Source organism: Saccopteryx leptura, chromosome 1, assembly GCF_036850995.1.
Source record: "Saccopteryx leptura isolate mSacLep1 chromosome 1, mSacLep1_pri_phased_curated, whole genome shotgun sequence".
NCBI lineage: Eukaryota > Metazoa > Chordata > Mammalia > Chiroptera > Emballonuridae > Saccopteryx > Saccopteryx leptura.
Window position 1 is genome coordinate 236,221,945 of NC_089503.1, and position 13,295 is coordinate 236,235,239.

At 40.0% G+C, this 13,295-nt stretch overlaps 1 protein-coding gene and 1 non-coding gene across 3 annotated transcripts in view; both read left to right on the forward strand.

Moving 5' to 3' along the window:
• The window catches only part of GALNTL6 (polypeptide N-acetylgalactosaminyltransferase like 6), a 1,118,979-nt gene that overhangs the window by 741,104 nt on the left and 364,580 nt on the right, over nt 1–13,295 (forward strand). The window lies entirely within an intron of this gene.
• TRNAS-GCU (transfer RNA serine (anticodon GCU)) lies at nt 10,569–10,644 on the forward strand. The gene has a single exon. It is a non-coding gene; the product is annotated as a tRNA-Ser (tRNA).

The window sequence follows — 13,295 nt, forward strand, 5'->3', positions numbered from 1 at the left end:
TATTTAGACAATTAATTTTAACTGGATGATATTGATCAATTAGAGTACATAGATTCAGAGAAAACATTTCCAGGTGATTTTGACATTTGATTATGTTGTATACCCATTACCCAAAGTCAGATTGTCTTCTATCACCTTTTATTTGGTTTTCTTTATGCCCCTCCCCTCCCCCCACCTCTTCCCTCTCCTCATTCCTCTCCCCCTGGTAACCCCACACTCTTGTTCATGTCTATGAGTCTCAATTTTGTGACCCACCTATGTATGGAATCATATAGTACTTAGTTTTTTTCTGATTTTCTTATTTCACTCAGTATAATGTTATCAAGATCCATCCATGTTGCCGTTAATGGTCCTATGTCATCATTTCTTATGGCTGAGTACTATTGTTAATATTTAGGAATTCAAATTGCCATTTTAGATTTCTGGAAAAAATAATTTTTCTAGTCAATACTAATCTTGACATTAGGAAATTACAAGAAAGAATTATTCTTCGGAAGTATTTATTTAAAATAATTCAAGTTAATTTGTCCCTTTGGCACACAGGATGACAATGGAAATCAGAATTTTGAATGATCTCTTAATGGCACAATTATATGTAAAGTTCTAAACCACCCAGCAGAGGCTTTCTAGGTAGAGCAAAGTGAGAAGGACTTAATCTTTGTTTAATCACAACACAAGTTACTTTCAGGGAAGACTCTGAGCCTTCAAGGTCAATTAATTCTTGTCAGTTATACTCACCCACACCTCCTTCCACCCAAATCTAAAGAGCCAGGCTTTAGTCTGGTGAGGGGTTTAACAGGCTTAAGCAAAACCAGAAATTATATCTGGTTTTTCAATATGCCCATTAAAAGGAAGTAGATCAGAGGTAAATTCCAGTTCTGATTACAAAGAGACTGATGGCTCTTCATTTGTTACATCACCTGGAATAAAAGTACTAAGCAAAAGTCACTTGAATTTCTAATATTTCTCTTCATCTCATTGCTAACAAGTTGGGGTAGGTTAAGGCAGGGTAGGAATGGATGTATATAAAAATTTCTCCACCCCAGAGTAAGTGTGGTGTGGATTTTTATTACTGGGCAAGGTTTATTCTCCTAAATATGTTGAAAGTCAATCATTTGTCATATTTTGCAAAATAATTTCTCAAGAACTCCTACGAGGTTTGCAAGGAGCTTCATAGTCCTCCTAGTTATACACCTTTGAGTGCATTTTTCTGAAAATTAATAATGCTGAACATCCTATCTTCCACCACCATTCTGGGTAACAACAGTTTTTCCAGACCGACCCATAAAAAAATCCCAAATCACTTTTTCCTAATTGTTTTTTTTTAAGTATTATTTCCTGATTACTGAGGAGGGCAGGGTAATCTCAATGCACTCTGTAACATTAATGCCATATTAATAGCTGAGGAAGCAGCAGTAGCAACAGCATTATTAAATTTGTTGAATGATTCCCATATGTCAGACACTTGTCAAGGAAACACCCACTGTTCAATATCTGAAACAAACAACGAAGGTTGAGTTTATTGCTTGCCATGTGAGAGAGAACTATGTAAGACAGTCTCTATGAGCAGAGCACAGAGCTCATCTTACTGGGCTTTTCAGCCCAGGTGGAGTTTTAGAAGTGGGCATGTCCCGGAGTTGGTTGACCTAATTAAGCTGTGTAGGTGGGTTACCAGAGCTAGGCTGGCGGACTCACTAAATTTTTGGAGCTGAGTACCTGAGTTATTAGTTGCTGCTGACATTTAGAAGCATAAGGCTGTCATTGATTGGCAGAATTTCAGAAGTTTTGTAACTAAAGCAAGTTGTCATTTATCACTGAAGACAGGTGTAAAACTGTTTCCAGTGATTACTTGTTCATATGGCCAGAGGACAATCTTTTCCTAAGAACAGAAACCTTTTATTCTCATGATATTAAAAGTTTTGTTTCATTTATGCATGTTACTTACTTTACTTTTCATAGAATCCTTTAAGAATACAAATCATTAGAATTTCCATTTTATACATAAGAAAACTGAAGTTTAGCTTGCCCAAAGTCATATGATTCATAAAACTAGGGCTAGAATTCAAACAAGGATTCAGAACAATTTTAGTACTAGGATTATATTAGAACAATTTTAGAACTAGGATTCAAAGCAATTTCAACTCCAAGAGAGTCAAGACTGAAACAAAGCCTGTGTCCTTTTCATTCGGAGAGCAGCACTGTACACGCTGAGTCATCATCACAGGGCATAGCTGTGGGCACTGAGAATCTCGCTCAGACACAGCACACAAAACTCCCTGTCCCTTTCCGGCTAACATCCTTGCTGCCTTTTGCTGATATTTGCATTCTTAAACTTTTCTCTTGCCTATTCCAGGATGTGATCTGGTAAATAATTGACAATAGATTAGGTCATTCTCTTCTAAATTCTCTACCCAACACTATACGCAAGTCTGTGTCTGTTATTGGGGCTCAGCCTTACACTTCATCTTACCGTTGACAAATCAGATTTGCACCTGATAACCACACTCAGTTCAGAAGGCCAAAGTAGATGAAAAGTGGAGCTTCAAGCTCTAATTTAATAACTGACAATTTTCTAGGAGTAATTTGGTATGCATTTTTTGAAGCATACCAACTAAATTTCTGTTTACCCTGTATTTTACTCTAGAGTGAAAATTCCCCCCCCCCCAAAAAAAAAAAACTTAACAGGAGTTAACATAGGTTCAAATTCCTGCCAAGTTTTTTATGTTACAGGTCACATTCTCAATTTAGTTAATGTTGATCAAAAAGGAAAAGCACGTTAGCCTGAAACAACCTCCATCAGTGGCAGTTTGGGATTCTCAGGTGCCACTTAAAAAAAATTGTTTCTATAAAAAGAAGAGGGCAAAGGCATTTTACACAGATTATAGTCATTAGCACTGGGCGTGTAGTCTCCCAACTGCAAGTGTTGAATGCTATTGTACATAAAACCTTTAAAGACAACATGCAGAGTGTTAACCCTAAATGATTATGTTAAGGAAACAAATAGACACTCGAATAAATTTTAAAATGGACACTGTCTTTTTTTTTTTTTTTTTTTGTATTTTTCCGAAGCTGGAAACTGGGAGAGACAGTCAGACAGACTCCCGCATGCGCCCGACCGGGATCCACCCGGCACGCCCACCAGGGGGTGACGCTCTGCCCACCAGGGGGCGATGCTCTACCCCTCCGGGGCATTGCTCTGTTGCTACCAGAGCCACTCTAGCGCCTGGGGCAGAGGCCAAGGAGCCATCCCCAGCGCCGGGGCCATCTTTGCTCCAATGGAGCCTCGCTGCGGGAGGGGAAGAGAGAGACAGAGAGGAAGGAGAGGGGAAGGGGTGGAGAAGCAGATGGGCGCTTATCCTGTGTGCCCTGGCTGGGAATCGAACCCGGGACCCCTTGCACGCCAGGCCAACGCTCTACCACTGAGCCAACCGGCCAGGGCCAAATGGAAACTGTCTTAATAAAAATTTTAAAAAAGAAAGAAAGAATGGCTGGGTTAATTATCCAGGGCCGATGGGTTTTATGGCCCTCAGAGACATTAAGGTGCCGTGCAATGTGTGTATGAATTTCCGTGACAGTGTTTTCTGAATAACCAGAAACAAAGGGATTCTTGTAAAAAATTATTTTGTGGAATGTGATTTATACCAGTATATATAATAAGTCAAGGAAATACTGAGTAGGTTGTGATTATTTCACATTTATGGCTAAACATTTGTCTTTAAGTTAATGAAATGAAATATTTATTTGACAAAACAAGGTTGTCTGATCAGGATGACCTTATATTGGGTGTATTATATATTTTTATTTTATAAATTAAAGGCATTTTAATTAAAGTAATTTACTATGCACAGATTTTATTCAATACAAAGCATTTGCCTGACCTGTGGTAGCACAGTGACTAAAGCGTCGACATGGAATGCCAAGGTCACCAGTTTGAATCCCTGGGCTTGCCCAGTCAGGGCACATGTGGGAGTTGAAACTTCCAGCTCCTCCCCCCTTCTCTTTCTCTTTCTCTGTCTGTCTGTCTCTCTCTCTCTCTCCTCTCTAAAACGAATAATAATTTTTTAGAAAAGCATTTGGGTATATATATACCTTATGTTATTTGATGTAAGATGTGCCAGAGAGGTCACGTAGTTCTAAAGCATTTAGGCTCTGTTAAGTGTCTTCTGCGTAACAGAATTTGGCAGAAAATAAAATGTTTGTAAAGGAAATCTCAAAATTCCCATGATTATATTACAAATTTGCCTGTAAATAATTTTTACACTGTAGAAGAAGGTTTAATCTTCTTGGTCTCCGTCACTGAATCTGTTTGGAACACCCAGCTGGTGTTCAGACAAGGAAGAGCAGAGTTTAGGAATGGCTTCTCCCTTCAGCCTGCTCCCATGCTAAGAACCAGAAAGCTGCTGTGCTTTTAAAAGGACCATGTGGGCTAAGTTAAAAATATGTCACCGCTCATTACTCATTTCTTTACTAAACTGGATGCTTTTGAGGATCAGACTGTGCATTTTTCTTCATTGTATTCACAAAACTTGGTACCTTGTTTTCAACCACAGAGTAGACACTTAGCAAAGATTTTTAATATGCATGATTGTCCTGGCATAAGTTTTTATATGTTAAGAAAAAACATACACATATATATGCCTTCTATTCTCTCCTACTCTCCCTCCTCTTCTCCCCCTTCTCTCCCCTTCCTCTCCCAACTCCTCTCCGCCCTCCTCTCCCCCTCCTCTCTCTCCTCTTCTCCTTCTTCCTCTCCCCTCCTCTTCCCTTCCTCTCCCTCCTCTCCCTCCTCCTCTCCCCCTCCTCTCCCTCCTCCTCCCCTCCTCCTCTCCCTCCTCTTCTCCCTCCCCCTCTCCCTTCCTCTCCCAACTCCTCTCCCCCCTCCTCTCCTTCCTCTTCTCTCTCACCTCTCCCTCCTCCTCTCCCCCTCCTCTTCCTCCTCCTCTCCTCCTCTTCTCCTGACTTCTATCCCCCTCCTCTCCCCGCTCCTCTCCCCCCTCCTTTCCCCCTCCTCTCCCTCCTCCTCTCCCCCTTCTCTCCTGACTTCTATCTCCCTCCTCTCCCCCTCCTCTTCTGCCTCCTCCTCTCCCCCTCCTCTCCCTCCTCCTCTCCCCCTCCTCTTCCTCCTCCTCTCCCTCCTTCTCTCACTCCTCCTCTCCCTCCTCCTCTCCCTCCTCTTCTGCCTCCTCTTCTCCCTCTATACACACACACACACACACACACACACACACACACACACACACAGAATTAACCTTCTTTAAATGAATGGAATTTCCTCAATAAATTATAAAGGTCAAAACAATATAATTTTTAAAAATACATTTTTAAAAGGGAAGCTCAGATTGCTTAATATCTGCTTTATTCTAGTTTTCAAGTAGTTCTGTGGTGGTATACTATAGCTATAATTATGTTCAATTTCCAGTTTTAAGCACTTGTTTTCAACTCAACCATTGTCTTCATGAAGAAAACACCCAACCCCCAAAAAGACAAACCTGTGCTGAAATGAACTTGAACTTCAGTTCATTAGTCCTTTCCAGGATGCCCAGCTGCTCTATTTAATTTTTTCTACAGATACTATCTTACTGGATTATGTTTTCTAATTTAGGTCAAATTTCATTGATATAATTTTTTCTTACTAATATTGAATTAGATAATAGATTTCCCTAGCAGGGCCTCTCATGTCAACCATCGTGAACTTTATAAATTCCATGGGCTAGGCCCTGGTCGGTTGGCTCAGTGATAGAGCATTGGCCTGGTGTGTGGAAATCCCGGGTTTGATTCCTGGTCAGGGCACACAAAAGAAGCAACCATCTGCTTCTCCACCCCTCCCCCTTCTCTCTCTGTCTCTCTGTCTCTCTCTCTCTCTCTCTCTTTCTCTCTCTCTATCCCTCCCTTAGCTATGGCTCGAATGGTTCAAGCAAGTTGTCCCAAGGAACTGAGGATGGTTCAGTGGCCTCACCTCAGATGCTAAAATAGCTTGGTCACTGAGTAATGGAGCAGCGGCCCCAGATGGGCAGAGAATCAGTCCCAGACAGGGGTTGTTGGGTGCATCCTGGTCAGGGTACATGTGGAAGTCTGTCTCTCTGCCTCCCTGCCTGTCACTTACAAAAAAATTCCATGGGCAATCTGGCAATAAAGTATTCTGAACTGCATCTGAACTACCCACGAATCTGAGCTGTCACTACTCTCTTACTCCGCTGATCAGCCAACTATGTCAAGCCGCTCTGTCATTTACTTCAGGTACAGAAGCAAACCCTTGAATCATTTTGTTTCTGAGGGAAAGTGGGGAGAAAAAAATCACAACACATTTTCCCATCTTTGTCTTATGATGGTGAAGCAAAAGTAACCTAGAACTATAATTAATAATAATAACAATTATTGAGTATTTTACTTGTATAGGCACTTTGTAGTTAGTAACCCTGTAATCCTCATAATAATTCTGTACAGTAGGTACCATAAGTATACCCTTTAAACAGATGAAAAAATGATATATTGAGAGGGTAAGCAATTTGCTCAAGTAAAATTGCTAGTAAGGGGCGGAACATGAACTCAGGCAACCCAAGTTTAACAGCACATACTTTCATAATGCTGTGATGGTCAGAACGATTCTATAATAGGTACATTTTAGATTGTAGATTTTTACATTTTTTTATTTAATAATGGGAATCTAAAGAAAATAATATTTTTATTTATTTTTAATACTATCCAATTCCTTACCATTAGCTTCAAAAAACCCTTAGTTTATTTCAATTATGCTGATGTTTCAGCATAATTGTTATTGTTATTGGGGTGTGTGTGTGTGTGTGTGTGTGTGCATTTGTATCTTTAAGACAATGACTTTTTTTTTTGTATTTTTCCGAAGCCAGAAACTGGGAGACAGTCAGACAGGCTCCCGCATGCGCCCGATCGGGATCCACCCAGCATGCCCACCAGGGGGCGATGCTTTGCCCATCCGGGGCGTTTCTCTGTCGCAACCAGAGCCACTCTAGCACCTGAGGCAGAGGCCACAGAGCCATTCTCAGCACCCGGGCCATCTTTGCTCCAATGGAGCCTTGGCTGCAGGAGGGGAAGAGAGAGACAGAGAGGAAGGAGAGGGGGAAGGGTGGAGAAGCAGATGGGCGCCTCTCCTGTGTGCCCTGGCCGGGAATCGAACCTGGCACTCCTGCACACCAGGCCGACGCTCTACCACTGAGCCAACAGGGCCTAAGACAATGACTTTTTAACAGCAGTATGTCAACTCTGTACTTATTAGTATGAGTCATACAGCCATCAAATCTAATGACCCTTTTTAGTTTAAGCTATTCTCATCAGAATATTAAGAGTATTTCTTTAGTGCCTATTATCCATCAGGCACTGTAGTAACTTTGTGTAATCCTTAATCTTCTCACCCATTCTTTGGTTAAGCATATTTATTATCCTGGCTTTATATATGAAGCTTAGAGTAAGTAACTTGTTCAAGATTATACAGAAACTTATGTTTTATCTCCTCCCTATAAAAAGAGGTGACTTCAACAAAAGTATCCCAAATATGTGTATCAAATCTTCTGCATCATAATTTTATAGTGTCATTTCCTTGAAAACAAATTCAATTCTCAAAACATATCATGGAAATCCCATTTTTCAACACACACTTCCTGAACATATTATTCTTACCAAAACACCTTTGCAAGATAAGTGTATCATGATCTACATTTTTCTCATGTTGAGCAGAGAATTTTCTTTCAAATCAAAAGAAAAGGAAAAAAAGAAGAAGAAAGCCAAAGAGAAAAAGAAAGCTTGTAATCATTGCTGATTTGTTATTTTATTATCCATTAGTCAGAAACATACATAGCAAGCCACATATTAGTAAAAATACACCATGTACTTTCACTGAGTCTTCTACTTCATAAAAAGTGGGTAAACTATACCCACACCAATGATGCTAGTGAACTATTCAAAGAGCAAATGAGGTTCTTACATAGCCCTCTCCTAGACCAGCCAACTAAGTTCCTCAGCATCACTCTGCACCCATGTATTCAACAAAAGGACATTCTGTCTCTAAAAAAAGACAAATACCTTGCTACTTTATAAAGCCGCTTAGTACAGATAGGCTACTGAACCATTAGTTTCTTTAAACAGGAGATCTCTTAAGATCAACCCTGGGGACCTAAGCATGAAGTTTTACTTTAATGCTAAGAAATAACGTATATATGAGAGACATGCAGATTGCTAGCCTTTTGAAAACTGGAACAGATGTGCTTAGTACTCTGTAGTGAGACAGGAAACTGTACTTGCTCCACATGCACTGCTTGTAAGAGCAGATATGTCTATAATACAATGTTATTGAGTTACATGAAAAGAACATTTGTTTTTTCCCTTCTGCTCTGAAGACAGGGTAATGAATTCAGTTTCAAGGTTTAGTATGAGAAAAAAATATAACCTTCTTTCATTAAAGAAGAGGAAAAGAAGAAAGAAGAGGAGAGGGAGGAAGACTGTGACTATTGCTGACTTTAATGTGGATGTATTAACCATTAGTCAAAAACACATGCTGACAGGCCACTGAGCTCCATGAGTACTAATAGTCTCTCTCTTTTCTCTTCTTCGAACTTTATGATATTTTCTTGGAATACACACAAAAAAACTTACTGTCCTGATATCTGGCACCTCTCTGCCAGAGCTGCTCATGTTTCGAGTCAGTAATTATGCTGTGGCTGCAGATAATCCATCATGGTGGGTTTTGTTTGTGGCTCCTGATAATTAATGATGAATCTGCAGAACAGCAGTTACAAAGCATAGATGAAATTCATCTTCTAAAGGTCAGTGAAGGGTTGAAGTATGAAGTTAAAATGGGCCCATAGCTGTTTGTTATTTCTTATCAATCAATCTTTGTGAGTTTTCTTTTTTCTTTTGAAAGGCAGAGTAGAAATGTTCATACCTTAATACAGGCATTGTCTGAAAACTAATCCCTTGGTTTCTTTTTAATTTGAATAGGTTGTATTCTTTTTTTAAGTTCCTTGAGGACTACAATTGCTTTTACTTAAAAAATACGCCATTAGACCATTCTGTGTGCATATACATGGGAAGAGGGTGAACGTACTCCTAGCACCCAACTCTCATCTCACTCAAAGTTATGTTAACAGAACCCTGAAATATATTAACTGAAATATGGGAGTGTGGACTAGCAGCAAGGACAGTGAACAGAGAGAAAATCAAAGCCATATGGGAAAGAGGAGAAGCTGATAGAATAATGAGATTAATTTTTATGGGAAGTGGGACTCAGGGAAAATGTGGCTATGTATACAATCACTTTGCTGTCATTCAACAAAATTGGCTACACTCAGAAAGGCCTTGGTGGGCATCAGGGAAAGGGGGCTGCATTTCAAATATGGACAAAGAAAGGGGACACAGGGAGGGAGAAGTTAAAGCCAAAAATGACAGTAAGAAATGGCCTCACAAAAAAAAAAACAACATGATATTGGGAGGAACATCAAGTTCTTCACCATAGGTGGATGGGTGTTTGAATCATATTGCTGTTTAAATCTCAAAAGATGAGGTCACTACAGCTAAACCTTGGGTTTTGTAATTTGGACAACTCAATTGTTTATTTTGGCTTATTTATAAATGATTTAAAGTTCTGAAAAACCTATGTTGATATGCTGATGTTGATATAGCCATCTTAGCCATAAAAAGCACAAGAATAGAACAAACAAGTTTTCTAGTCCTGGTTGCATTACTTAAAGTAGACATGTTAGTGATAAATTATTTAAATTCTTTACTTCAGTTTTCATTTAAAACAAAACAACAACAAAAAATTAATGCATAAAGGTTTTATGTGACCATGAAATTCAGTATTTAAGATGAGAATACTTGGAAGTTATAAACTATTTAACAAATAATAATGATGCCAAATATTTACTGAGTGCTTCTTTGTGCCAGATTCTCTTGAGTAGCATACATGTACTGGATCATTTAATCCTATCTCATCCACACAGAAATCCTATAAGGTAGGCACTATAAGCTTCCCATTTTACAAAGGAAGAAACACCAAAGTATGAATTTCATAGATAGTAAAAAGGGTCAAGCTTTCTGAGCAGCAATATTTTCCTGAAGTGTCAACTGGGCTTGGCTACAAGTCCTCAGTTATTCAAACACTAATCTAAGATTTAGCAGGGAAGGTAATTTGTAGATGTGGTTCAAGCCCATAATGAACTGACTCTAAGTAAGAGTGATTATCCTAAATCAGCAGTTTTCAACCTTTCTCATCTCATGGCACACATAAACTAATTACTAAAATTCTGCAGCACACCGAAAAACATATTTTTTGCTGATCTGACAAAAAGAATAAGTATAATTTTGATTCACTCATACTGAACAGCTATTGTTGTGTTGGCTATTGTCATTTTTTTATTTGAGAATCTAAGGGAAAAGAAGTCAATGCCCCTGACTAAATAGTCAAGTATTACATGTTTTAAAATTTCTTGCAGCACATGGGTTGAAAATAACTGTAGGATGGGTGCAATCTTTTGAAAGGTCTGAATAGCATAGCTGAGGCTTACCTGAAGAAGATATTTTGCTTGTAAATAGCAGCTTTGGCCCTGGCCAGTTGGCTCAGTGGTAAAGCGTCAGCCTGCTGTGCAGGAGTCCCGGGTTCGATTCCCAGCCAGGGCACACAGGAGAAGCGCCCATCTGCTTCTCCAACCCTCCCCCTCTCCTTCCTCTCTGTCTCTGTCTTCCCCTCCCGCAGCCAAGGCTCCATTGGAGCAAAGTTAGCCCGGGCGCTCAGGATGGCTCTGTGGCCCCTGCCTCAGGCACTAGAATGGCTCTGGTCGCAACAGAGCAATGCCCCAGATGGGCAGAGCATCGCCCCCTTGTGGGCTTGCCGGGTGGATCTCGGTCGGGCGCATGCGGGAGTCTGTCTGACTGCCTCCTCGTTTTCAACTTCAGAAAAAATACAAAAAAAACAAACAAATAGCAGCTTTGGCTCATCTCTGAGAGTTCTAGAGCCTGTTTTTCCTGATGACTCTATAGATTTTAGACTTTTCTAGCCCACCCCACAATCACATACGCCAATTCCTTGCAATGTATCTCTTTCTAAATAGATGATATATTAGATATAGATCTATAGATAGATAGATATAGATAGATAGATATAGATAATAGAGATAGATATAGATAGAGATGATATAGATAGATATAGACATAGACACAGATATAGGTATAGGTATAGATACAGCTGAGCTATAGATAAGATAGAGACAGAGATAATCTTATACTGGCTCTGCTTCTCAGACTGAACCCAAATACAAAGCCCATGAACTGCATCACTACTGGGCTACACCATCTTAAGCCACTCGAACCTCAACCTTCTTTTTTCTTCTTCCCCTTTAATATAATTAGGAGTGGGAAGCAATGTGCTTTGTTTTTAGAAAGGGAAACAAAAGCATGTTTAATTGGCTCAGCCAAGGTCACAAAGTAGATGTAAACCAAGTAAAGCTGTGATTTTTTGTGTGAATTATAAAAACATTCCCTGTTTCTCAGCAACCACCATTCAATAGCATTGACACTACTCTCTCACCCTGGGTGTCAGAGGGCAGGGAGATCCACTAGAGCATACTTCAGACTTAATACTGGGCACTTGGCTTCATTCAGTAAGATCATAAAAACGAAGCCTAAGAAGACAGGCATCTGTTCTATTCTCTATTCTTTTGTGGTCACAAAAGGCATCAGCCCTACTGCCCTCCCATGATCATCAGCATTGCTGCTCACTGCTGTCACCCGAGGAGTATACCTTGAGGAAGTGGAACACCAAGCCACAGGGAGGTGTCCTCGGTGAGGAAGTTCAGATTGCCCGTGGCCTTATTTTCAAATGCTTTGCTTAGCTGTGTGGCCTTTTCAGTTCTGGGTAACAGTGACTGGGTTAAAGCAGCTGCTTGTCATTCATGGATTAAAAGCTGAGAATGTACACCATTCAAAGTCATGTGAAGGGAACAGGTCCCAAAGTTCCTGGTCTATTAATGGCCCACTTATCCATAAACACACACGTTGCTCAAGTATATCCTCTGAACTCCTAATTATAATGCTATAAATTATAGCAGAAAATTAAAAGGAGCTACAGAGGAAGGAAGAAATATGAATATTACTTAAAATGAGAAGGTAATTAAGTTATCCTGTTCCCTCAGAGCTGGCTCTGACTGTTCAAAATAAATCCTAATAACTGCAAAAATGAACTCAAATTGCAGATGAATATTAAACTGACCTACTTTAGAGATTTCATAACTGGTTTTCTAAGGTAATTATTGCTAGTAGAAAGATTTGAGTCATTCTTAAGTATGTGAAAGGTGAGTGTGATGGTTAATTTTATGTGTCAACTTAGTCCAGGCCCTGGTTCCCAGATGCTTAGTCAAACATTCTGGATGTTTCTGTCAAGGTATTTTTAGGATGAGATTACATTTGAAGCAGTGGACTTATAGAATAATGCCAATTGTTCTCCATAATGTGGGTAGGCCTCATCCAATCACGTGGAGGCCTTAACTGAACAAAGACTGATCCTCCCCAAGCATGACGACATCTTGACTGCAGACTGTATTCCTACTGCTATTCATTCTTGAGTGTCTAGCCTGCCAGCCTTCCCCATCAGATTTTGGACTCACCAAATCACCACAATTGCACGAGCCAATTTCTTAAATGAATTATATGATACATACATGCATGCATACATGCGTACATACATACATGCATACACACATCCTGGTGGTTCTGTTTCTCTGGAGAACCCTGATTACACAGTGAGTAAAATGGCTACACTGGAAATAACCAGATGAACTTCAGGAATATAAAAGATGAGAACCCAGCAGCATTCATAAACCAATGACTACTTTAACCAAATAGTCTTAGTTGACATTGTCACATTTTAGTATTCAAGTCCCAAAAAGAAGAATTCTCATGGTATCTGCCAATTCATATTCAACATATAGGTAGTGAAGTCTCAGTGGAGTACATACCCACAGCCAAAAGTGTCCCTTCTGTCTTATTCTACTTGGCTGCTATAACAAACCACCACAAGGTTTACAAACAACAGCAATTTCTTTCTCACAGTTTTGGAGGCTGGAAGTCCAAGGTTAGGGTGCTAGGAGGGTCGGGTTCTGGCGAAGGCTTTGTTTTGGACAGCAGACTGCCAACTTCTCACTGTGCCCTCCCATGGTAGAAGGAGTGAGAGATCTCTCTGGAGCCTCTTTTATAAGGACACTAAGCCAATTCATGAATGTTCTGCCCTCATAACCTACTGACCTCTTAAAGTCTTTACCTCCTGACACCATCTT